Source organism: Lissotriton helveticus, chromosome 11 (genome assembly GCF_964261635.1).
Source record: "Lissotriton helveticus chromosome 11, aLisHel1.1, whole genome shotgun sequence".
Lineage (NCBI taxonomy): Eukaryota > Metazoa > Chordata > Amphibia > Caudata > Salamandridae > Lissotriton > Lissotriton helveticus.
In genome coordinates, this window is record NC_136072.1 from 423,305,711 (window position 1) to 423,333,216 (window position 27,506).

Here is a 27,506-nt window from a genome sequence, read left to right on the forward strand (position 1 = left end):
ATAGAACGGTGTCATGCCCAAGGCCGAGTGTATGCTGTTATTGTAAGCGAATTCCGCAATGGGCAATGCCCTCACCCAATCACACGAGAGGGACGTAGTCAAGCACCTCAGAAACTGTTCCATTGTCTGGTTGGTGCGTTCTGTCTGCCCGTCTGACTGGGGATGGTACGCAGATGACAACCGTATATCCATCTTGAGCACCAGACAGAGCTCCTTCCAGAAATGAGACACAAACTGCGCCCCCCTGTCTGAGATGACTGCTGTGGGCAACCCATGCAACCGCACTATTGAAACCATGAATTCCCATGCCATCTCCTTCGCCGTGGGAATGTTGTGGAGTGGTATAAAGTGAGCCATTTTGGTAAACAAATCCACGACCACAAAGATAGCAGTGAAGCCGGAAACCAAGGGAAGGTCCGTAACAAAATCCATGCTAACTGTATGCCACGGGGATGGGGGTACCGCCAAAGGCTGCAGAAGGCCCGAGGGCTTACTGTGTGAGGGCTTGTTGATGGCACAAACAGGGCATGCTGTCACATACTTCTGGATATCCTGAGCCACTGTATCCCACCAAAACCACCTCAGGCACAACTCCTTTGTCTTCCCGGTTCCTGGGTGCGCAACTAAAGAGGACGAATGACACCATTCTACCACCTTTTGTCTCAACTCGGGGGGACTGAACATCCTATCCCCCTGAAATAACAACCCCTCTCGAGCCACCACCTGAGACAAGCGCAACCACGGGGCCAAATCCATATTGCGCAACAGTTCTTTTATCCTGGAAGCGAATTCTTCCACCGAAGCTACTCCCACAATCTTTCTACCATCAAGCATAGGTCTACTTTCCCTCCCTGCTTTCACTTCCTCCGGGTCTACTTGAATCCGGGACAAGGCGTCTGATTTAACCTGCTGAGCGGCAGGTCTATAGGTGATGATAAAATCATATTCGTTAAAAAACAAGACCCATCGCATTTGTCTTGGTGTCAAGGCCCGGGCTGATCTGAAATACTCTAGATTCTTATGATCTGTATATATTGTGATGGTATGACGGGCCCCCCACAGATAATGACGCCACTCCTCAAACGACAATTTCACCGCCAAAAGTTCGCGCTCCGCTACTGTATAATTACGTTCGGCCGGCAACAATGTTTTTGAGAAATAAGCGATAGGGTGCATATCACCCGTACCCCCCTCCTTCTGGGACAAAACCCCACCGACTGCACACGCCGAGGCGTCTGTTTCAACAAAGAAGGGAAACGCTGGATCAGGATGAGCCAGTACCGGAGCGGTCGTAAAGGCCTCCAACAGTGACTGAAAAGCACCCTGTGCCTCCAGGGACCACTCAAAAAACACCCCCTTTCTTAACAGGCGGGTCATTGGTGCAACAATGTCCGAAAAGTGAGTGATAAAACGCCGGTAGAAATTGGCGAACCCTAAAAGTACCTGTATGTGCTTCACCGTAGTGGGCACTGGCCAGGATAAAATAGCCTGTATCTTTTTAGGGTCCATTCGTATCCCTTCAGCGGATATGAGGAATCCCAAGAACTCTACCTCCTTCGCATCAAACTGACATTTTTCCAGTTTGGCATATAGCCGATGTTCCCGCAGCTTCTGCAACACTTGTCGCACGTGAGTGTGGTGGTCTACTCCGGTCTCTGAGAAGATAAGGATGTCATCCAAGTATACTATCACTGTCTTGTCCAGATGTTCACTCAAGACCTCGTTTATGAAATACTGGAATGCCGCCGGCGCGTTACACAAGCCGAACGGCATCACACAGTATTCAAATAACCCATGGCTAGTTTTAAAAGCCGTCTTCCACTCATCACCGGGCCGCACCCTGATCAGATGGTATGCTCCACGCAAGTCCAACTTAGTAAACACTTTGGCCTTGCGGAGCTGATCCAGCAACACGGGGATGAGTGGAAGAGGGTACCTGTTCTTGATAGTGGCCTTATTCAGAGTCCGGTAGTCCACACACGCCCTCAGAGTGCCTTCCTTCTTCGGAATAAAAAAGATCGCCGAAGAGACGGGAGAAGAAGAGGGACGGATAAAACCTAGTTCCAACATCTCATCCATATAGTCCTTGAGATGTTTTTCCTCGGGTTCAGACAGAGCATAAACTCGACTACAAGGCAAGGGAACCCCTTCCACTAGGTCTATCCTACAGTCAAACGACCGATGAGGCGGCAGTCTCTGAGCACAACCCTTATCAAACACATCGGCGTATTCCACATACTGTCTTGGAACTCCGTTCTCTTCCATGGCTGCACAATACAATGGAGGAACCTCCCCACTGGCCTCGCTATAGCAATGCTTCAAGCAATACTGTGAATCAAGAGTGACAAGTCTAAGTACCCAATCAATCCTAGGATTGTGTTCTTGGAGCCAAGGCACCCCTAACACCAATCCAAAGGAAGGCGCGTCTATCAGGTCAAATACCACGCACTCCAAGTGACCATTATCACATAACAAGCGAAGCGGCATAGTTTGTCTAGTGATACACCCTGATGACAACTCTGTTCCGTCTATCGCACGGACCGGCTCTGGCTGTTTCTTGTACTGACAAGGCACACCGAGCTTCTCTGCTAAGGAGATGTCGATAAAATTGCCAGTAGCCCCCGAATCCAATAACACAGAAACAGGCACCCTTCGATAATCTGCCAATAGTAGCTGTGCCGATATCACGAAATGTCTGGGCGCCAAATCCACCGCCCCCAACACCTCATATTGACCTCTGCAAGGCTCAGACAGGAGCGATCTTTCCACCTGTACACATGCCACCTTTTTGCCATAACCTGCGCCAGATGGTTTAACGGGACACTCTCTTGCAAAATGACCTCCCTGTCCGCAATAGAGACATAAGTTCTGATCTCTACGTCTCTTTCTTTCTGCAGGTGTAAGAGGCCCCCTAACACCTCCTATTTCCATGGGTTCAGGTTTGACCTCACCGGGTTGCTGTTTCACTTCGGTCTTTATGAAGTTCCCTCGGGACACCTGAAACCGACCACGATCACCGCGTCGCTCTGCCAACCTATGGTTCAATTTAACCACTAAATCTATAAAAGCGGCACACTCTTCTGGGGGATCCACTACTTGTGACACCACGTCCTTCAGATCGTCGTTAAGACCCTGATAAAATAAGGAAGTCCGCTTATCGGCTGGCCAATGCGTCTCGGCAATCAATCTATTGAAAGACGATATATACGTCAGAAGATCCTGTCGCCCCTGTCGCAGTTTTAGTAATTCCGAGTCACTGGCTTGCATAAACGCATGTTTAGCGAACAACCCCCTCATCAAATCCTTGAAAGCGTTGTAATCCCTCAACACCTCATCGTTCCCTTCCACTAATGGGATAGCCCACTGGGCAGCAGTAGAAGCCAGATATGAAAGAGTAAAGGCCACCTTTGCAGCATCATCGGGAAATGCACCAGGCCTACATATGAAGTGTAACAGACACTGGTTCATGAACATCCCGTATTTCCCGCTGTCTCCATAGAACCTTTCAGGTGGAGCCAGAGGAACAGGAACAGGGGAATTTACTGTAATTGCCACAGGAACACTTCCTCCAGGATTGCTCTGCCCTGCCCCCCCGTACTGGAAGGTAGCCGGATGTATAACGGGATTTTGTGCTCTAGGTTGTGCCTGTGCCTGAGCCCTTACCGCTACCAACTCATGTCTCAATCCTACGTTCTCCTGTCTCAATTCCTGTACTTGCGCCTGTAACGCAGCAAGGGCCCCCATTATATCATTCATGGAGGGCGCTTCCGCGCCAGCCATGGCCCCTCCTTCTTCGTCCATCCAAGTTCGGGCAGTGTATATATAACGTGGGCTTGTTATTCTGTTGGACTCCTGCCCAACCCACACACTGCAGGAACGAGGAATAGTCCAGACCCCTTCCCCGACTCACCAGCCACTCACTGAACAATACAAATGAGTAAGCTGCTGACCCAGAAAAGAGGGTGGAAATCAAAAAGGTAACCAAACCTTCCACCCTTTGAACGTGCCTTAAAAAGGAACACCCGCCTCCTTCTTCTGCACCTGCAAAAGGGAAACACAAAGTACACCCTAGGGTAATTATTCAATCCCCAGTCCTTCTTCTGCTACAAAAGACCACAATCCATGCATATCATACCACATACACTTACCGGAAGAATGAGCAGGCTTAGCTTCAAGGAGTTCGTCAGTCACTGCAAACCTAAGATAGCTTCTCTTAGGCTGCTTTTCTATAGGACTGTACGTGTTCGTAGGGGGGTATAGGTAGGTCAATAGAGAGATATACAGGGTAAAAATCAGACCTCTTGTACCGGTCTGCAAAAACCCCTGATATCTGTTACTTTGGGAAGGGACTAAGAATCTGCGCGTTTTCTCATCCGCTCGTTCTCACAAAAAAGGAAACAAACCCAGCCGGGTTTGTTTCGCGGAATGGACGAAAACGTCACTTCCGCATAATGAAGCGGATGGGTAGCGCTCACGCTACCGTCTGATTCACCGCGTCTCCAAATCGGGAGAGCCGCGAACCGGGCAACTAACAAACAGGGGCCCCTGAATGTTAACGTAGTTGCACCAAACGGTCACAGAATCAAGAAAAGGAAAAAAAAAGGGGGAGGGATACTAAACCTAAGGACACAAGCTATCTAGATGAGACCTCGCTAAAGAAAGGGGCAGGCAGGTAAGGGGAAGATTACAAACAAGGTACCAGGACAAAAAACGAAGCAAGGATAAGGGAAAAAACTGGAAACAGCAGGGAAATCTCCTTCTTCTTAACACGAGCCCGTGAAAAGACAACAGCGATCAACTGGAAACACAGGAGCCTGGATGCAGGAACCCACAGGTAACAATAACAAGCATTGACATAAGGGTAGGACTCCTTTTTATACTACCGGTGTGTCATGTGATGATTTTGGGCATGGTCCGCAAAAGAGGACTGGGGACCAGGACCTAACAGGCGCATAAATTCCAAAGGGACAAAATAGATAATGAAACTGGTCAAATCTTTACATTTTCTTGAAAGTATGACACAATGAAGAAACAAAAACAAACAGTCCATAACATTGTGAAAGAGAATGATACAATCAGTGGATCAATATCCAACATGGCATCAGCCTCAGAACGGAGCTCGCCCCTTGAAAGTGAATCAGACTCAAATGGAAATAGAACTTCAGATGGGCAGGTGTAAGGCTCAAACAAGTTAACACTAGCTAGGGTTTTTTAAGGCGCGACAGACACCAAACCTTACGGCTGATAATTCTAAACTTCAGAACAAACAGAGGAGAAACAAAAGATGCAGAGAGAGAAGAAAACAACAAAGGTACATCAAGAGGCAAGAAACAACCAGGTGCCAAGTGGAAACACAAATAAACAGAATGGACAAGGACAGCAAAACAGTATTCAACCTATCCAATTTAGTATTGGATGAAGAGGAGAAACAACTGCCAGAATTACGACTAACCTATTGTGCAGAAAGTTCCTTCATGGATAGCCAAACTAGAATTGATATCTACAAGTGTATCCGAAAACTGAAACTTACAAAATAACATCTCCAAAAACCAAATAGTCAGCCTGCTATTACAATAACATGAAGGGTTCAGGGATACAATAGCAATCAGGACAACCTACATATTTCGGACATACAGGAATTACAAAAAGTGGATTCAGAGACCAGTTCAAGACCATCTACTCCTCAGTTAGAGGGAGTACAGCAGGCACTGGATACATATGGAATTACTTACTTAATAAATCAAAAACAACATTTACACCCATGATGCCGCGAGATACAATTGATGTGTTTAATAAAAAAGATAATTGAACAAATCAAAAAGCTCAATCAGGCAATTCAGAGAGCATGTAAGAAGCAGAGTAATCATAATAAGAGATATCAGAACTTGATTGGGAAACTACAAAATAACATCCAGATAATAATATGCAATGCTGACAGAGGGGGAAATATTGTTGTTAGACCAAGATCTGAATTGTTGGAGGCATATAAGCAAATGAACGAGGCATAAAGGCAAATGCACTCGCATTGGCAATTAGCAATTACATGAGGTTTAATATGTAGACTGTCAAATTTGTTTATAATAAATTGTATTTGAAGCTGACCACATGGAAAAACAACAGCTTATTGACTGCGGGTGAATATAAGTTCCTGCGTAATGAACATCGATTATGCCTGCGTTATATTTTATCTGAAAAGTCCACAAAAATATAGGGGCATATTATCAAGAACGGAGTTAAGATTATCACCGCTTTGACAGTAAACTACCGCTAAAGCGTCGATAATGGGCTTGGTAATATGCCGTAGAGAATTCCAATAGAAGCCCATGTTCACACCAGAACATGGGCTTCTATGGGAATTCACAAGGTCATATTATCAAGCCCATTATCGACGCTTTAGTTTCCTGCCGCTAAAGCGGTGATAATTCTAGCGCCGTTTCTTGATACTATGCCCCATAATTCCACCCCTGGGCAGGTATATCATTTCTGCTAGGAACAGCTTATTTGAAAGTACTTTCCAATATGTGGATTTTTTCTTACAGGATCACATACGCAATTTACTGTTATTTGTCCAAGATACAGGTGATTTTTTAAAAAGTATATATGATATCCCATGGAGTCAGGAATATCTGCTTATGATTCTGGACGTGACTTCTTTGCATACAAGCATTAACCATCATGATGGTTTAAGAGCTGTTGAAGATTTCTTAAAACAGGCCTCTAAAACTTTATGAACACGGCAAGATGTTGGTTTTCATGATAAAATTATGTTTGGAGGATACATTTTTTCCTGTTTAACAAAGAACTATTTCAGCAGGTACGCAGAATTGCCATGGGAACCTGCTTCTCCCCCACTTATGCGTGTTTACACATGGGCTGGTGGGAGGAGCAGATAATCACAGTTGACCACAGCGACAGTTGGAACAGTCATGTTATTTGTTTGCTCCACTACATTGATGTTTTGTTTATAGTATGGAAGGGAACACAGTAGACTGCGGAAGACTTTGTGGCTAATATCAATCGCAGTTATGTCAATCTAATGTTCACAGCACATATAAGCAAACAGTCAGCTGACTTCTTGGATGTGCAAGTCTTTATCAGTATCAATAAAATTAAGTCCTGATTGCATAGGAAGGAATCAGCGGGAATCTCAGTACTTCATGCTAGTAGCTTTCATCCCCGCCATTTAATCAATAGCATTCAGTATAGGGAAACACTAAGCTTAAAAAGAATTTGTAGCAGTGAGGATGATTTAAAGATGGCCCAACTCGAGTCTTAAAAAAGATTCTTGACTCAGGGATATCCTATACACCTTATTGATCAGGCTGTATTAAAAACTAAGAACAAATGGAGGGAAAGTTTGTTATTTGGAAGGAAAACCAGCTGTGAAAAGTATAACCTCAAAACAATGGAAGAGGGAACAAGGCTAATTTTGACATATAGCAAACAGGAACAGCAACTTAGATCTATACTTGGAAAACAATGGCCGATATTTTAAGCGATCCTGTTATTGGTCCAAAACTCCCTAAAAAACAAGTCATTACATTTAGAAAAGCTGTATCCAACAGCATTGTGCTGATTAAGAGTAGTCCCGAAATTATGGAGACAGGAAATTGGTCAACATCCAAAAAGGGGTCTTTAAGTGTAATTCCTGTAGAGCATGTCAATTTGGTAGCATTACAATCCAGTGCCATACTTCATTCCATGGTAGGCCTGTAAAAATTGAAAAGTTACTCACCTGTAAAACCGAATCTGCAGTGTATGCTCATGAATTTACATGCATGTTATGTTACATTGGGAGCACGAAACGACATGTCCATAAATGAAAATTGCAGCATATTAGAGCCAACTTAGATTCCACATATCAGGTAGCCCACCACTTTAACGAATACATAATAACAATCTTAGTCACTTTAGATATTTTGGGATAGATCCGGTATCAAAATTAAAGTAAGGGGGCAACCGTGAACTAGTGTTAAGACAGTTGGAGATAAGGTACATTTTAAACCTTGATACCAATACTCCACATGGGCTGAATACTAGTGAGGACCTATACACCTATCTCTGAAAGATTAAGTTAAATTTTAATTTTAAATCTACGCTGTGACAGACGGATGCAGAAGCAACCAGGATTGTGGATATTTAAATGAAACATATTACATGTAGGAAGGGGGGGCAAAAGTTAGAAGAGTATGAATGCCCAGGGTGTGATTTCTGTTTTACTCCAGCAACCAGGATCGTAGGTGGGGACCTTAACACACGGTACACCGGGAATAAGGTCAACCCAGAACGAACGGAAGTCCAGGACCCTAGGCAATCTACCTTGCATAATGCCTGTGTAAACTGTGGTCAGTCGGGCAGGGTTGTTAAACTATGGCAAAAACAATCCTTGACATGTCTGCTATTAAACACACGATCACTAGTAAAACATAAGTTCCAACTAGAATGTCTCCTACAGTTAAACAAGCCGGAAATTGTTTTTCTGATGGAGACTTAGACAGATGAAAGCTCAGACCCTGACTGGAATTTGGTCCTTCCCCGGGGCGATGCATTGGCTAAACAGTATAGGACTGGGGGTAGAGGTGGGGGTATAGCCCTGATCTATCGAGACCACCTAAAGCTGCGCTTTGAGGCCACCATGCTGCTTCCTGCAGAGGCGTTGCATTTTCCCTTAAACTTAATGACTGCTCAACGTTTCAAGGTCTACTTGTGTATTGGCCCCCTGGGCCTAGAGCGGCTTTCTCGCAAGCCTTCCTGAATTTTCTAGAATTGTGTCTGGACTCTGACTCACTTACCATTCTAGGTGATTTTAATTATCACCTTGATTTATGTAGTAAGCAAGATACAGCTAGACTTTGGACAACCTTGCAGCATACGGTCTCACCCAATTAGTGTCCGAACTCACGCGGGCTACACGTTAGATGGGATCTTTACTAATGATCCAGACATAACTATGACCAAGACTCTACCTCTACCCTGGACTGATCACGGGGCTATTTACTTTGAGGTAATGAAAATCAAGTCTAGCCAATCGATTCCCATCCATGCCACCAAGGTGATGTTCTGGCATTGGAATAAGGTACTAGGGAGCAATTTGGAACAGGTTTTGAACTCCTGTCCTCCCATCTTGGCCAGGGACAATGATGTAGCAGCTGTCCAGCTCGATAATTAGATCCGGGTAGCTGTAAACGGCATCGCTCCCGAAGTAAGTACCACAGTTCAAAGAGTCTCAGCAACAGCACCTTGGTACGGTCCTGACTTTAAACGTGAAAAGATTAACTGTAGAAGAAGTGAACGGACCTGGAGGTCCAACCATAGCACAAAGCATAAGGCAGCTTATAACTTAAACCTAGAAAAATATAAGAGGGCCATCGTTGAAGCCAAGCAGGGATATTTTACTGCTAAAATTGAGGATGCCAGAAACTCCTCCATGGAACTTTTTAAAACCGTCCATACATTAGTCAAACCGCAGCACGCCGATCAGTTCAGACCAGCCCAAGTTGTTTGTAACAAATTGGCTACCTTTTTTCAAAGCAAAGTGCAATCGATTTATAATGATCTTCTGAACTTGGCCACTGCTGTGACTGGTAGTAATACTCCATTCATGGAAGCCGGGGCAGTACACTAAAGGCACTCATGTTTCAGGTCACTCTCTCAGGAGGAGGTCAACAAGCTCTTATTATCAACAAAGTCGGCGTCCCCAAATGACCCTTGCCCCCCGGCCGTATTTCAATTAGTATCTGAGACTATGTGTGCTCACCTTACCCCTCTTCTAAACCAGGTCTTAGAAACCGGCCTAAAACCCAGTGCCTGGAAAAAAGCCTGCATCAGGCCAATCCTCAAAAAAACAGCTCTTGACCCCATGGAGACAAAAAACTACCGGCCAATTTCTAGGCTGCCAATGACAGCAACAATCTTAGAAAGAGCAATGAATATGGAGCTAATACAATACCTTGAAGAAAATAAGTTGCTGGACCCAACACAGCATGGCTTCAGGCCCTGTCATTCTACTGAGACAGCCTTTATATTAGCCACTGAGGAGACTTGGGAGATAGTTGATGGGGGGGCAGAGTGGTCCTCATACTCTTAGACCTATCTGCAGCATTTGATACCATGAACCACATGGTATTAGTGCAGCAGCTGAGGGACGTGGGAATAGAGGATACTGCTCTGGCCCTCCTCTCCTCCTTCCTAGAAGATAGGGAGCAGAACATTCACTGGGAGAGTCTGCAGTCTGACACTTTACACCTCCCATGTGGTGTCCCCCAGGGATCTGCCTTGTCATTAACGCTTTTCAATATATATGTATCCCCGTTGGCTAATCTTACCAGAAAACATTGTTTTTCCTTGATCACGTATGCTGATGACTCCCAGCTCATGATATCGGTATCTAAACAACTAGAGATCGTTGCCAGCAGGTTTTATGCCTTTCTGAAGGATATCATGAGCTGGATGAGACAACAGTTTCTGAAGATAAATACTGACAAGATAGAGGTCCTGGAGTTTGGCAAGGGACCTTGTTTATGGAATAACACCTGGTGGCCAACAGAGGCGGTTATTGCTCGCGCGCTGTCACTAGGAACTTGGGTGTGATCTTCGATGATCAACTCAATTTCTCGGCCCAAGTTAACCATCAGACCTTCTCCTGCTTTTTCCTTCTGAAAAATCTAAGGAAAATCTTTACATTCATTCTACATGAACTCCAAAAGACCGTTGTAGTGGCACTCTTTCTTTCTAAGTTAGATTACTGCAACGTGCTCTTTGTAGGAATTGATGAGGCGCAGAGGAGGAAGCTGCAATCCCTGCAAAATGCCGCAGCCAGACTAATTATGAAGGATTTCTCCACCTCTGCTGCCATGAGGACTCTGCATTGGCTCCCAGTCCAGCAACAAGCTGAATTCAAGTCCCTCTGTCTGGTGCATAAGGCCCTCTATGGAGGTAATACCCTCTCATTTTGTGCGGCTAAGCTTTCGAATCAGATACTGTCCACCTTACGACTTCAACCTAACCTACTGATGTTTAGGAAAGCGCTGAAAACTTGGTTGTTTTCCGCGAACTAATGGTTTCGTTCACAGCTCTCCATGCCCATTTAACTCAATCAGTGCCAAGACGCCACGGCATTCAAGCGCTTTACAAGTAAAACATCAATTCAAATCAAATGTTTTAGAGAGGGCTTTTAAAAAAAGCTGCAGCCATGACTTCCCTTGATTTATTTTCATGTTTTTGTTTTTCCTTTTTTGCACGTCACTTTATGGCATTGGAAGGTGCGGTTTGACTCTTCAGCAATGCCCACAGGGGCACGGATCTGCTGCTACAAACCATATACACTGACATAATACATCAATCACTAAAAAATCTTTTGTACATTCAGAAAACCGCTATATTTTAAATAGAATGATTCCTATTAAATGTGATTTGAGAGTAGATATTACGTGGTTTAAACTAAGGATGAGTGAGTACTTTGGTTAGCATTTGTATGAGTAAGTGAGTGGGTGTTAGAGTAACTGTATGGGTGAGTGAGGGGCTGTGTGAGAGGCTGTATTGGTGATTTAGTAGGTATGTGAGTAGCTGTATGTGTGACTGACAGTGTGTGCATGGATGTATGAGTGTATGTGAGGGTGTGTAACTGTATGACTGGAGGTGTGAGTGCTGTATTGGTGAGTGAGTAGGTGTATGAGTAGCTTTATGGGTGAGTTAGGGGTTGTGTGGGTGGCTGTATGGGTAAGGGTTGTGAGAGTGACACTATGGATTAGTGAGTGGGTATGTGAGTACTTTTATGGGTCTGTGAATGGGTATGTGAGTGGGTGTGTAGGAGTGGGAGTGGGTGTGGGTGTATGAGACTTTCTATGGGAGTGTGAGTGGGTGCATGAGTGGTTCTGTGGATGATGTCATGAGTGATGCCATTTGAGATGTCATCAGTGATGTCACCGACCATGTCATGAGTGATGTAATATGTGAGGTCATAAGCAGTACATTGGGGGCATATGTTATAGTTTGCTCAGGTAACTACAACTGCTGAATTTCTATGGTTTTGTATGAGTTAATTCTGAACCTAACTGTAATGGCCCCGTAAACTTTGGTGTTTTCAGGGAATTTCTAAGGTTTTTTAAATTCTATTTCCTAACTATAATGTCCCTATAACCTTTGTTTTTTTCTGTGAATATCTAATTAAAAAAAAAATTGTATTTCCTAACCATAATGTCCCTGTAACTTTTGTTTTTTCCATGAATTTGTACCTAACTGTAACCTGTTAACTTTGAGCTTGGGTGTGTGAGTTGCTGTATAGGCCAGTGAGTGGGTGTATGAAGGGCTGTATGGGTCTGTGAATAGGTTTATGAAAATCCGTATGGATCTGTAAGTAGATTTGTGAGTAGTTGTATGGGTCTGTGAGTGGGTGTGTGAGTGCCTGTGTGGATCTGTGAGTGGGTGTGTGAGTACCCGTGTGGGTCTGTGAGTGGGTCTGTGAGTGGCGCTATGGGTCTGTGAGTAGGGGTGTGATTGGCTGTGTGGGTCTGGGAGTGGGTGTGGGAGTGGTGCTATGGGTTTATGAGTGGATGTATGTGTGCCTGTGTGGGTCAGTGAGTGGGTGTACGAGTGCCTGTGTGGGTCTGTGAGTGGGTATGCAAATCACTGTGTGGGCATGTGACTAGGTCTGTGAGTGGCTGTGTGAGTGGTTGTGTGGGTCTGTAAGAGGGTGTGTGAGTACCTGTGTGTGTGTCTGTGAGTAGGTGTGTTAGGGACACTGTGGATTTGGGGCATTTGCATACTTAGGGCCTTAAGGAAGAACCATGGACTCTGTTCTCTACAGGAGACAACAAGAAAGAAGCCACTCGTCATAGTCACTATAGATCAGATTGCATCCCATTAGATCAATCGTACATTCACCTCAATTAAGGATATCAGATTCTTTTTCAAAGTGGAATCGGTGAGGAAACGCATTTGATTTGCCTTCGCCAAGCCCAAGAAGGTATGAATGTTTGTGTTTTACTGAAGTGGAGCTTTACCTGGATCACCTGCTATGTTCATATTTGTCAGTGCATCCCGTTAAGGTTTAATTTCTTCTTACCCTGCCCCCCTTTCTTTGTTGGTAGTCAATCAAATCCCTGCACAAGATCAGGATAGTTTGCTGAGCTTCTTTGGCCCAGATATACAAATATGAACTTATTTTAAAAACTCTAAAACATATGACTGTGCAAGTTTGTGAGACGAATTGGTCATTTAAGTATATTTAAACAAAAGGCTATGAATTTATAATGCAAACCTTAACGTTTTACAATATGTATGAATTTTTTATGTATTTATATATTTATATATTCATATATTAACTATACGTGTCACATCTTGGTATATTAACCGTTTTTCGATAATTCGATGTGCAATTGCCCCCCTCTTCTTGCACTTTACTGTTTGTTGTCTATTTTATAAGCACTGAAGCACTTTATTTCAAAGTTTTCTTACAATCCCATATTGAACGATATATGTTAAAAGATGGCCGACGCATTCATAACTTGTGCAGTGGTCCCTCTTTTATGCTCATGAAATGTGGAGGATGTATCGTGAGTAGAAATGGTCGCACTTTGCACACAACAAACCGACACTGACGAAGCCGTGAGGCGAAACGCGTCTGTCGGGGGGTGAGGGGTCTACAATAAACAACTTTGGAAGGATACCTGCGTGCTCTCCGTTTTCGGCTCTACAAAGCTGATTGTGTCGGAATATATATATATATGTGTATATATATATATATATATAAATTTATATATATATATATATATATATATATATATATATATATATATATATATACACTAAAAAAAAACATAGGTTATAGACCATATATAGTTAGGAATTAGCATTTAAAAAACTTTATTTTACTCACACAAAACCATTGAAATTCCATATATAGTTAGTTGCACTAACTATATATCGCGCACCCGCAATCCACTGCTGATGATGTCACATATTACATCATTCATGACATGGTCAGTGACATCACTGATGACATCACTGATGACATCTCAAATGACATCACTGATGACAACATCCAGTGACTGTATGTTTCTGTAAAGTTAAAATATGTCTTACATATTGAAGAATGAGTGGATGTATAAGTGTCTGGATGAAGGATTTAGTAGGTGCATGACTGACTGTATAAGTGAGTGATTAAATGTGTCTCACTGAGTGCATGGGTTAGTGACTAAACTGTTTTAAATTGTGCATCATTGTGTCTGTTGTTCTGTAATCTGATGCATGTGTTGATCATTAGCTATATGACTAACTCTATGGGTTATTGATTGCTTGCCCAAGTATTTGTATGGGAGACTGAGTGTGTGTGTGGGTGTCTGGGAGGTGTATGACTCTGTGCATAGATGTGTGAGCAGTTGATTCACTAGATGTATGGGTTCAAAAGTGCATGTGGAAACAGCTGTATGGGCGGTTGACTGTGTGCATGAGTGTATTGGTGAGTGAATGGATATCTCAGTGCTACACGTCAAAGTAAGTACATATGTAAAACACAGTACATGTGAGAGTTGACATATATAAATAACTGTGCATAAGAGCCAGTGAATGTGTGAGTGGCTGTATGGATCATTGTGAACTTGTATCAGGGATTGTATAACAGAGTAAATATGTGTTAGTATATGTTTTAATAAGTAAGGTGTGTATAACTATATAGTTGAGGAAATGGAGGTGTGATTGATTCTTTGCAAGACTGACTAGATGTGTGAGTAACTCCATGGATGAGTGACAGTCTGTGAATGTCTGTTTACACTGAGTGTATCTAAGGTTATATTAGAGTCTGAAGAGGTTCATCGTATCATCACATGAATGATGTCATCAGTGATGTGATCAGTAATGTCAAATGAGATGTCATCAGTGATGTCATCAGTGATGTCATTTGAGATGTCATCAGTGATGTCATCAGTGATGTCACTGACCATGTCATGAATGATGTAATATGTGACATCATCAGCAGTGGATTGCGGGTGCGCGATATATAGTTAGTGCAACTAACTATATACGGAATTTCAATGGTTTTGTGTGAGTAAAATAAAGTTTTTTAAATGCTAATTCCTAACTATATATGGTCTATAACCTATGGTTTTTTTAGTGAATTTTCAAGGTTTTTTAAATGCTAATTCCTAACTATATATGGTCTCTAACCTATGGTTTTTTCAGTGAATTTCAATGGTTTTTTAATAGCAAATATCATAAGCTGTCGAATGTCAAGTACGTGGTAAGTAAAAACATTTTCGTGTTTATGCACACTGATCTGCTTTGAATGCTGCCCCCCCTCATTTCTATTAGGAGTACTCTCTCTTTGCAGATAGTGAAGGGTAGTTAACGCAGGCCTTTGCCCCCGTTGTAATCCGTCGTGCCTGCTTCTCTCTCCATTTGATTGATTGTTATCCAAGCATTTACTGTTTTAGAATTGGTTCTCTTTGGTTCATTCTCTATTTACAAACAAGCACAGAGTCGCAATACTCTGTTTAGTCTTTGCAGATAGTGAAAAATCGTGTAAAAAAAACAAAAGGGATCGAGCAAAATAAGTAGGCCACTAATGGGATCTCTTTTTGACCTCGCTAAAATAGAAACATTAGGAACAACCCCTCATGAGAAATACGAAACTAGTGAGATGAACTGAACTCCACACCATGATGGCTGCAAGACAGCTCGGCTCCGCCACCCACCCCGCCCAAAATAACGATAAACTCTATGCAAATATTACAAATATATACAACACACCAGCAAAGTAACAGGGTAAAACATTTTATTAAATAACTATTTACATAACTATTTTATACTTTTTGTTGCCCGATCCGGCTAGCTCAATCGATCGAGCATGAAACTCATGCACTCTGATAGTTCAAAGTTTTGAGGAGTGCTTGTTAGACTGTCTGAAGCTTATTTGCACCTGCTACAGCTTCACTATTCTCAATGTAAGTGGGGGCTGTTTGAGGACGTGACTGCATTTGAAAACAATGTGATGCGGTGCCTCCCTGAAACGCTTGACGGAGGCCCCCGAGGGACGGTGTGATGGCGCGGACTCGGAGGGGGCGCTTGGCTCCGGCCCCCTCCCCAAGTCGTGTTGCCCTGGTGTGGCCTTAGATCGCCCCCGACATAGGTGGCCGGCTCCCGGGGTTAAGCGGAACTTTTTGCCTTTTGGTGACTCTTCCATTCTGGACCTTGTCCCACAATCCGTTTGACCTGAAGACACGCTGTAGTGGGGCGCCCCTTTACCATTTCAGTTGCCATTCCGCCCGCTTTTGCTACACTGTGCCTCTTCCGCTATTCAGCTGTTTACTGCCCGCTCTTGCGACTACAGCGTTTCGCTCACCATGTAGTTGAGTTGCTCCCGCTCTTGCGGTGCAGCGATAGGCGGCAGCCACAGGACTCTCAAAATGGCGGCCGGCTCTTCAGATTTGGGCGTGGTCCACTAAAATGGCCCTGCGACACCTTGGAACTCGGACGCTTGTCTGCTAGGGCTTGGGCTCCATTCTCGAAAGCGTCCCCTCAGCTTTGAAGATTCTACAAAAGTCTTGGGGGCCCCAGACTCCCGCAGGCTTCTGGTGGGGAGCGGCTGCCATGATTGCTCGTGGAATGGCCACGACGGAGCTACGAGATGGTGGTGCTCTCATGCTGACGCCAGCTTCAGTCTGAAACATCCAGAAACACTGTAGACTACCAATTCGATCAGTTCCGGTAGCGCCCCAACGTGACCCGGTAGAGAAGAACTTGCCCTCCCCTCTTTGACTGATGGTTCTTGTTGCCTGTCCCTTCTGTTGTCATTTAACAGAACTATTTAGCCTGCTGAAAGGGGTTGTGTTCCGACCGCTGGTTGGTGGAGACATTTTGACTATATTCTGGACCTGCGTTGTCGCGTAATGCGTCATATGACGCGCCAGCGCATCCGGAAGTGCTCCGATGCGCGAAGCGCAGCTTCCCGGAAGCGATCCGGGGCGCGGCGCGCAGCGCGTAACGTAAGCATAACAGGTCATGTGACTTGTTAATAAAACTTTTCATTGGTTCATTTTACTTTTCTTATTCTAATGATGAAAGGCTTGGTCATATGACCTAAAAATTACACTTTTTATTACTTTCGAACATTATTTTTTCTGAAACATATATGTTATAATGTTCCAGGCTAATGTACTTTCCCGGAAAATTTACAACTGTCCTGCAAGTAAAATATATTCCTTTTTCGAGAAAAAGGGCGTTTCTTCGTCCCATGACGGAGCCGTTGAGCAAAAGAGGCTCGGCCTGCTGTCTTAGTCGCCTATACGCCTGAATATCAGATTCTTATCGATCACTTTATGTTGCAGGAGTAGAAAACACAACAGCCCTTGACCATTTATCTTTACTGCGTACCTGCGTATTATACCTTTTACCCTTCATGTAATTGGACTGCTTTATCTCACTTGCCTTTTACTGATTCGAAAACAGTGACTATTATTAAAAACTTTACCAATGTAAATACTACTACCATGTTTTCTTTTAAAAACCTTTATTGTGAAAATGTCAGTATACAAATACGGGCCTATAACCACGTGGGCCGGCCACGGAGCAAACTGTAATCGTATATGATGAGGAGACATTTACACTGTAGAGGAACGTAACGGGCGGGCCATTAGGTTGCAAGAACTAAGGTGTCTAACAGTTGCGGAATCGGTGGACGTACATTTTATAATTAAAAAACGACAGGGCCAGTTACAATAAAATTATCTAGATATACATTTGCGGGCAAGTACCATGGGTGACGTTAATTCGAACTTTCAATAGTACAGTAATCAATAACACATCAGAACTTAATATCAATAGGGATGTCGAAATATTCAATCAATTCTCGTCCCCGCCCGCCATGTGCTTCAAAACTGCATACGTATCTCGTGATATCAAGGTTGTGCAACCAGTACACAACAAGGAGTTACGAGTCCCATTTATTCCGGCGCCATTTTGGGCGAGGACGGGCAGGTCCAGGATATAGTCAAAATGTCTACACCAACCATCGACTATGATGATGTTCATATGCTGTATTTATTAGAGTAACACTCATCTGTCCACATGAAATTTATTTGCCACAATTGCCATAACTATATTTTTTTTCGGTTCCTCTGGAGAGTACATCGTGGCAGATGAGGCAGGTAACGTACCGGGCATTTACCTTTTTTGCATGTAGAGGAAAGGAAAAAAATTCGAGCGTCCGAGTTCTAAGGTGTCCCAGGGCCATTTTAGTGGACCAGGCCCACATCCAAAGAACAGGCCGCCATTTTGAGAGTCCTGTTGCAGTCGCCTGTCGCTGTAGCAGCAAGAGCGGGCTAAACTCAGCTAGACGGCGCTCCATTGAAGTAACATAGACTTGCTGAGGATCTTTCATATTTTCAACACACACCAGTGCGGCAACTTGCTAGACACCACCTCGGTGCCATCCTGATCTCGGCACCCCACTGCAGATGAAGTGCCTCCACATGGAGGGAGAGACTCGTTTGCGCCGCCTCCCCCCCGCTTCTCAGAACTCTGAACTATGACACCACCTCGGTGCCATCCGGATCTTGGCGCCTTGTGCTGGTTCCGGCCTATTCACACATCGGTCCGCTACTGACGCCACCTCACAGGCCAACGGGGCGCCCCACGCCGACTTTCGGCGCAGCATTGTAGGATGGCCACACCAGTGCGGCAACTTGCTGGACACCACCTTGGTGCCATCCGGATCTTGGCGCGTTGTGCTGCCTTCGGCCTATTCGCACATCGGTCCGCTACTGACGCCGCCTCATCTTGGGGGCGACGCACAGCATCACATTGCTTTCCAATGCAGTCAGATCCTCAAACAGCCCCCACTGACTGACGTGAACTCACAGGCCAACGCGGCGCCCCACGCCGACTTTCGGCGCAGCATTGTAGGATGGCCACACCAGTGCGGCAACTTGCTGGACACCACCTCGGTGCCATCCGGATCTTTGCGCGTTGTGCTGCCTTCAACCTATTCGCACATCGGTCCGCTACTGACGCCGCCTCATCTTGGGGGCGACGCACAGCATCACATTGCTTTCCAATGCAGTCAGATCCTCAAACAGCCCCCACTGACTGACGCGAACTCCCAGGCCAATGGGGCGCCCCACGCCGACTTTCGGCGCAGCATTGTAGGATGGCCACACCAGTGCGGCAACTTGCTGGACACCACCTCGGTGCCATCCGGATCTTGGCGCGTTGTGCTGCCTTCGGCCTATTCGCACATCGGTCCGCTACTGACGCCGCCTTATCTTGGGGGCGACGCACAGCATCACATTGCTTTCCAATGCAGTCAGATCCTCAACAGCCCCCACTGACTGACGCGAACTCACAGGCCAACGGGGCGCCCCACGCCGACTTTCGGCGCAGCATTGTAGGATGGCCACACCAGTGCGGCAACTTGCTGGACACCACCTCGGTGCCATCCGGATCTTGGCGCGTTGTGCTGCCTTCGGCCTATTCGCACATCGGTCCGCTACTGACGCCGCCTCACGTGCCAACGGATTTTATACGCTTTTTATAGCCCTATGCCGCATAACAGGTCATGTGACTTGTTTATAAAACTTGTCATTGGTTCATTTTACTTTTGGTTTCCTAATGATGGAAGGCTTGATCATATGACCTAAAAATACACTTTTCATTGGATTAAAAAAAAAATGTTTCCCAAACGAAAGCCCCACCTTGTTTCTGGATGTTTCAGACTGAAGCTGACGTCAGCATGAAAGCACCACCATCTCGTGGCTCCGTCGTGGTCATTCCGCGAGCAATCATGGCAGCCGCTCCCCACCGGAAGCCTGCAGGAGTCGGTGGCCCCCATGACTTTTGTAGAATCTTCAAGGCTGAGTGGACGCTTTCGAGAATGGGGTCCAAGACCTAGTAGACAAGCGTCCGAGTTCCAAAGTGTCTCAGGGCCATTTCAGTGGACCAGGCCCAAAAAGGAAAGAGCCTGCCGCCATTTTGAGAGTCCTGTGGCAGCCGCCTATCGCTGCACCGCAAGAGTGGGCGCAACTCAGCTGAATGGCGGATTTTGGCACAGTGTACCAAAAGCGGGCGGAATGGCAACTGAAACGGTAAAGGGGCGCCCCACTACAGCAGACGAGCCTCCACCTGGGGAGGCCCGTTCACGCCGCCTCACCCCCCCCCCCCGGGGCGCCCCACGCCGTTATTCGGAGCAGCATTGTAGGATACCAAAACCAGTGCGGCAACTTACTGGACATCACCTGGGTGCCATCCACATCTCAGCGCGTTCTGCTGCCTTGGGACTATTCGAACAACAGACCGCTACTGACGAGGCCTCCCCCCGCACCCCCCGGGACGCCCCACGCCATTTTTCGGAGGATACCAAAAACCAGTGCGGCACCCAGGTAACATCACCTGGGTGCCGTCCAGAACTCAGCACGTTGTGCTGCCTTGGGACTATTCGCACAAAACACAGCTACTGACCATTGTTGCTTCTTTTTTTAAAAAAATGTTTAAATGTATTTACTGTTTGTGTTGCGTTGTATATATTTATAAGTTATTAAAGTTTTATAATCCTACTACTTTGTTGGAGTGCTATATATTTTTAATGTGACACATAATTGTAAAAACTTTGATGTACAAAGAGGCATCCCTGGAATCTTCCGCTTCAGGCTCGGTCCCCTCCCCAATCACAATACAGGATGGTTTTCAGATAGTAGGAACGCGTGTGGTGTGACGGATCTCATCGGGTGGGGGCCTTGATCTACTGTAACTCCTTTGAAGAGGGGTGATTCTTTACAGCTGGGGCCATAAACTACATCTACATGGCTAGGTGATAGCCTGGGACCGGCCTGGACAATCGGACACAGAGGAAGAGGAGTGTCAGAGGGTGCGGTAGTGAATAGGGCGAAAGGGAGGTGTCGGGCGGGCACAGGGTGTGATTCTCAAGGAAGAGCAGCGCAGATGGGGGGAGGTTTATTGCCCATGCATAAGACAGAGAGCGGGGGTGACCAGTGCCTGGGGGAGATGCTTGCGAGGGTGGGGACCCATGCTAAGGATCGACAGCGTGCAGAGAATGGATCTGGTCAAGGCATCTAAAATGGCTGCCGTGCACGACAAAAGTGTGGCATTTGAAAAAAGGCAAGATGGCGCAGACAATGTTTATCAACACTTCCTGATTTCCTTCGAATTGAACGTTAACAGACGTTATCTTTCCCACACTACCGGTCCCCCTGGGCTTAAACGCCGAGATGGTAGGGACTGCATCCCGTGGAGATAGGCCGAGACGTCACTTAGCAAAAAAAAAAAAAAAAGTCTATAAACATACAATAAGTTAAAAGTCAATCATTCTTGTTTCCTTGTAGTACGCTCCCCAGTCCGCTTTCCGTTACGCGTACCGGGCGCACCCCACGATAAAAAACATTTTTTTATTTTTTTTTTTGCCCCGCGGGGCCCTTTTAAAGCCTCCACATCAAACCTAGGGGGTCAGGGAGGATCCACTAGGCCCCCTTATGGTCATTTGCCCCTTCGCTTTGGCCTCCTCTTGTCTCTCGATCCTACCGAGAGACAAGATGGCGGCCGCTACGGACTGTTTGGAATGTTTACAGACACCGGAGAGCCAATCAGCTTCGTTTCGCAAAGCTCCGTAACGCGAAAAGTACGCGAACCGGATCGCTGCCCGGAGCGCTGTTACAGATATATATCTTTTTTTGAACGTTAATTTCTCAAAATCCACTGGAGCACATATATTGAGACCTAGCAAAGGCACATCGGGCTAACAGTCCCTACAATTTTGCCAAGTTTCGTGCAAATCCATTCAGCCGTTCGGGCTAAAAGTGAGGCCAACCGCCCTATGGAAATTAACATGGGAAAAACGCGGTTTGGGACCCCCCTTTTTTCTCGGCCCCCCCTTGACGAACCCCCCCAAATATATATATATATATACAGAAATGGAATTCAGGTCAGAGAATCCTGATGAGCCCGTAGTTCTTCCAAAATGAATTTTATTCGGCAAAACCAAAAGTCGAGGGATAACGCGTTTCGAACAACAAGTTGTTCTTGGTCACATGCCCCGCGTTCATCTCATACCACCTTTTAAAGGTGTAACCACACAAATTCATAGAAATAAAAAACATATTTTTTCCTCTATATGCTCAATAATTCTTGATACACAATAGTTCTAGTATCAGTTACTGTCACTGATATTCAGTGAAGCACTCAATTTTGTCCATTGCGATTTTGTGTGTGAATATGTTATTTTATAAGTGAAAATATAAATCTCCAGCTTCTTATTTTAATACAGTTCAAGTATTGCAAAATTCATTAATTGGTCCAGGATTATGGTTTAGTACCAATAAAAAAAATATGGAATTAGCTATCAAATCTCAAAAACAAGTTACGGTGTAGTACCATATATCCAGCTTGAACAATCCAATATACGCATGTGTGTACATTTACATTAAGCCAATATTGGTAGAGTAACAATAAACAATAATTAATTAACTAATGGTGTAAACAAGTACAGCAGGAGGTTATTTGGGTTATCTCCTATTCCAAACCTAGAGAAGGAAAAGAAAAAGTATTGGTTTACTTTATATATATATTCACTGAAAAAAACAAAGTTTACAGGGACATTATTATGTATTTCTATCTAGGACCCTAATCAATATTCCTAATTTATGCCCTTGTATGGCTATAATAAATAATATCCTTATAAAGGCATAAGAATCATATCCATATTTAGTAATAGCCCATACAGTCCAAATACGGCAAGGCTACTCCCCTAGACTCCTAGAAAGTACAACGCGTTCTTTAAACAAACCAAACCTCCAGCAACCTGGGAATTCCCCTTGCTTTTGTTTTGATTTGTCCAAGAACTCCTGTGAGCACTGAAAGAACGGCCAGTTCTTAGTGACATCTTTATTGACGTCTTATGTCCAACCTTACGTCACACCCGGCACCTTTCAGGTATAAATATACCAACGTTGCCTTAAGCAAACACAAGGTGGTTTGGAGCAGAGCAGCTATCTACTTGCCCGAGAGCCCAGCTGATGCGAGAGCCCACGGACGCCGCCCCTCCCTTTTGACGCACTGAGAAAGACGCTGTCTTTTTCTCCAGCCGCGAAAATCCAGCTCCGGTGTTTTCAGCCGCCCTTGCGGGTTGCTGGGATATCGAGTCCTGAGAAAGAGATACCAGACCTCCTGCTTTCTATTACCCAGGTACGGAGCTGACTAAACCCTTAAAGAGAATTCTTGATTCAGATTCTTGGCAAAACCAACTTAACTTAAACTGCTACTTACTTACTCCTTCCCACGTATTAGGATTAGGTCAAGTACACCGGGGTAGGCATATTTAGAAGCACCAGTTGAGTACGTTAGTCAATGTATTTATGTATGTATATATTTCATCTATTTTAAAGTATCATATGGCTAAGAAACCATATCAATGCTTTTACAGTATTATTTCATAATACTACTTTTATTGTACGCACTTTACTTTATGCTAAGTATTGCAATTGTGGCAATTCATTTCTCTTGCATGAGAAAGAAGACTGCTCAATAAATAACACCTTTTATTGAAAACGCCCGTCTCTCTATTCTCTGCACTCTGGTGAAACTAAGTATGCACGATTGACTGAGTAAAATAGCTGTCTATTGTTTTCACACGACTCTAGAGATACACTCTTATTCTGAGGGAGCAAAGTTGTCATGTTTATGGTTGTCAGAAGCTAATCCCTTCTTTTCTTGTATATCCAGGGAAGTTAAACTCCTCCTTGTTTATTCAAGAAAGTTTCTAGTGACCTCTGAGCTAGCTGGCAAAACGAATTAAGTCTAATATAGTCAGTAGAGACCTAGTCGACCTCAGTCCTACGTATACACTGCTGTTTATATTATTCCAATGCGCAGAGCCTATTGGGAATATAGGAACTACACTACATGGCGCCCAACGTTTGGTAAGGCGATAATCTAACGCAAGACATTAGAGTAATTCATTCCTGCTTTCTCACACAGACCCTTTTTCCCGTAAATACTCCAAAAGACGTCTGGAGTGGGTAAAAGGTTAAAATCTGCCAGAACTTAGTAGGATGAGAATCCTATGTATAGTTTTTGGTTTAGTCAACGTTGAAGGATACAGTGTTCCAAAATATTGTGCACCTAATCTTTGTTTTCCTTGAAACTTGATCTGCAACAAAAAGCTTTCTGTTAGTAAAAATGACGGAAAGTGAAGACGAAAGGGAGACAGCTAGAATAGCAGCTCAACTCCTAGCGGATGACAAAAATCTCCAAGAAAATGACCCGAATGTTATAATCATTCCTGTAAATGTAAGAAAAACTATAACTATTAAACTTATAGAAAATGGACTGACATCACAAGGTGGTACAGCCATATTCGTGGTAGAGGCCCATGAATATCGGCAGACAGAGGTATTCTACTCATGGATAAACTTTCCAGCAGCAAACGCTGTAACACACAAATTCCACTATTATAAAATAGAGGAACCTCCGGATGAATACACTCCGTTCGAGGAGGTTGAAATCCCACCAAATTACCAAGAGCACCTGCTCTGGTTTAAAGGCGCCCTTAAACATAAAAATCACATCACCAGGCTCGGTCCACTAGGTAGACCAGGAGCAACGTGGCCGGTTCTAGCCAGCTACACACCAAATCCTGACATTGGAAGAATGTCAAGTGAAGAACTTTTAGTTAAAATAAAAGAATTAACACAGACATATAGAGAATTAGTTCAATTGGCAATGGAGGATATAACATGCCTCCAGAAATTGAAAGAAACAGATGCAGCAGAACAACCATTTGAACTTGCCAGAAGGAGCCCTCTGAGAAAAGATACAACCTTAGAGAAAGTGATAAATTGAGAAAACCTGACAGATATCAAGATATTGATACACGTCCCTCTCGATGTTTTCAGACTTCCTCACAGAAATCGGAACGAAGAGGACGGTCAGAACACAAAGAAGAGCAAGTCAAGTCCAAAGACAAGGAACCTGCTCATCAAAGTAAAAAATTACAATTTCCAAGAAAGAATGTAGCCAGTATTAAAATAATTAAACATGCCGAGGATACTGAGGACACAACTGAAAACGGAGAATGGGCCCAGACAATGCTAGACAGCGCAGCAGAAGTGACCATAGCTCGCAAGATCTTGATGAATCTTCTGGAGACAGTGGACACGAATGAATACATTCAAGTGGAAACTGCAGATACCAGAATTAGCAAAAATCATAAAATATATGAAATAACATTGCGTATAGATGGAGACAAGACTAGGAAAGTAAGGGGCCTCTTTTGGGATAACCTTTCGAAAGGCTATGACATCCTGTTAGCTGAGAAAGACTGGCCACCAGAGTTTGTCAGGGAGTGCCCTCATGGCGAAGAAATGATTATGCCTGCCTTCTCAAATCATATTTCAACTCATAAAAAATCCATATATGCAAGAAAACGGGCAGTGGCCCAAGCTCCTGCATTATATAAAAATCATGTAGGATGGGATGAGGACTCTCCTCCTCACAAAATCCAGTTAAAATGTCAACCCACTGCACAAAGGCAGTACCCAGTTAAACAAGAAGCTAAAAAGCAAGTCAGGGAGATCTTAGATCAACTTGAATATCAGGGGGTGATTGAAACATGTACCTCACAAATGAACAATCCTTTGTTTCCTGTCTCCAAGCCAGACGATTCATATCGTCTAGTTTTGGGCTACAGACACCTTAACTCATGTTGCAAAACATTTGCAGTACAAAACTCACACAGTGCAGCACTAATGAATAACATAGTGCCAAAAATATAAAACGACATTAGACATCTCTAATGGATTCTTTTGTCAAAACATTGCACCTGAAAGCAGGTATTTGACCGCTTTCTCAATAATGGGGTCGCATAAACATTTCTGTCGACTCCCACAGGGATTCAAGAATAGCCCAGGATTATTCTCAGGAAGAGTAACAGAGTTACTACAAATATATGATGATGAAGCATTATCCTATGTCGATGACATCTATCTAACAGATGATGACCTGGATACTCACTTGAAAAGAATGAACACCATAATACTTGGGTTCGCAGCTGAGGGTTATAAATTCAACTTTAAAAAGTCACGAATTGCCCATCTAACTGTCCTATTTTTAGGATATGAATTATCAAGTGAAGGCAAAAGCCTAGCAGACAACTTCTTAGAGAAGTGCGCTGTACTCCAAGCAACAAAAACGCTGAAGAACTTGCAATCAATACTAGGTTTCCTGAATTTCGGAAGAACATACATTCTAAATTATGCAGAGAGGGTTAAACCTCTCTATGAATTAATAAAACCTGATTTCAAACCAATCAATTGAACTCAGAAACACACAGGAATTTTAAGATCATTGCAAACAGACATGTTAGCTAAAACAAAATTGCAAACTCGCGAAAACCTACGCAACCTTGTAATCCGAGTCATCCCAGGAAGATGCTGATTCACCTCTAATGAGGGAGAAACGGTGCCAATAGCTTACAAACAACACTTGTACACACAAGCTGAAATGAAATTCAGTTCAACTGAAAAAATTCTAATAGCGGTTCAAACTGCTGTGGCAAAAGAAAGAGCCCAAGGCAGAAGGATAACTGTTTAAACAGCAGAATCGGATCACTGACATAATATCGACGACACAAATATCGAGATACACAAATATCGAGTCAAAAATATCGATTGACAAAATATCGACTCCCTATCTTCAAACAGGTAAGTACCAAAATATCGACTCCAAAATATCGACTTACAAAAATATAGACTGTCAAAATATCGATTTTTTAAAATGTCTTAAAATTAAGTTAAAACTAATATAGTAATACATATATTTAATATAAACTTAGAAATAATTATTAAAAAAATATAATTTTAATAAATAATTTATATAATTAAAAAAATTATATCACCAAAAATTACACACACACACATATATATATATATATATATATATATATATATATATATATATATTTAAACATATTATTAAATAAACATATATAACATTTTAGAAAATGTTTAAAATTTATTGTTACAACTATAGTGAGTTCAACATTAGCAAAAGTGTTGGATAGCGTAGAGGTAAAATTTACTACTCCCACTCCAGTGGGTGCAACAGTAGGGAAAGCGCTGGATAGCGTAGAGGTTAAAATTACTATTCCCACTCCAGGGATGTATGACGTTACAACGCATACTTTTACAACGCCTACCATTACAACAAAACTTTTACAACGCAAAAACTTTTACAACGCATACATTTACAACGCAAGATTTTACAACGCATATACCTTTACAACGCATACCATTACAACATAAGTATTGGTAAGTATATAATAATTTTTTGAATATAAATTAATAAAAAATATTATAATATAATTTAATATAATTTAATTTTATTAAATAAATGTAATTTAAATGTAATTTTACTTTATTTTTACAAAGTACCCCTGTACCCCAAAAACCCAAAACTGACCCTGAACCCTAAAAATACCCCTTTACCCATAAACTGAAAACTGACCCTGA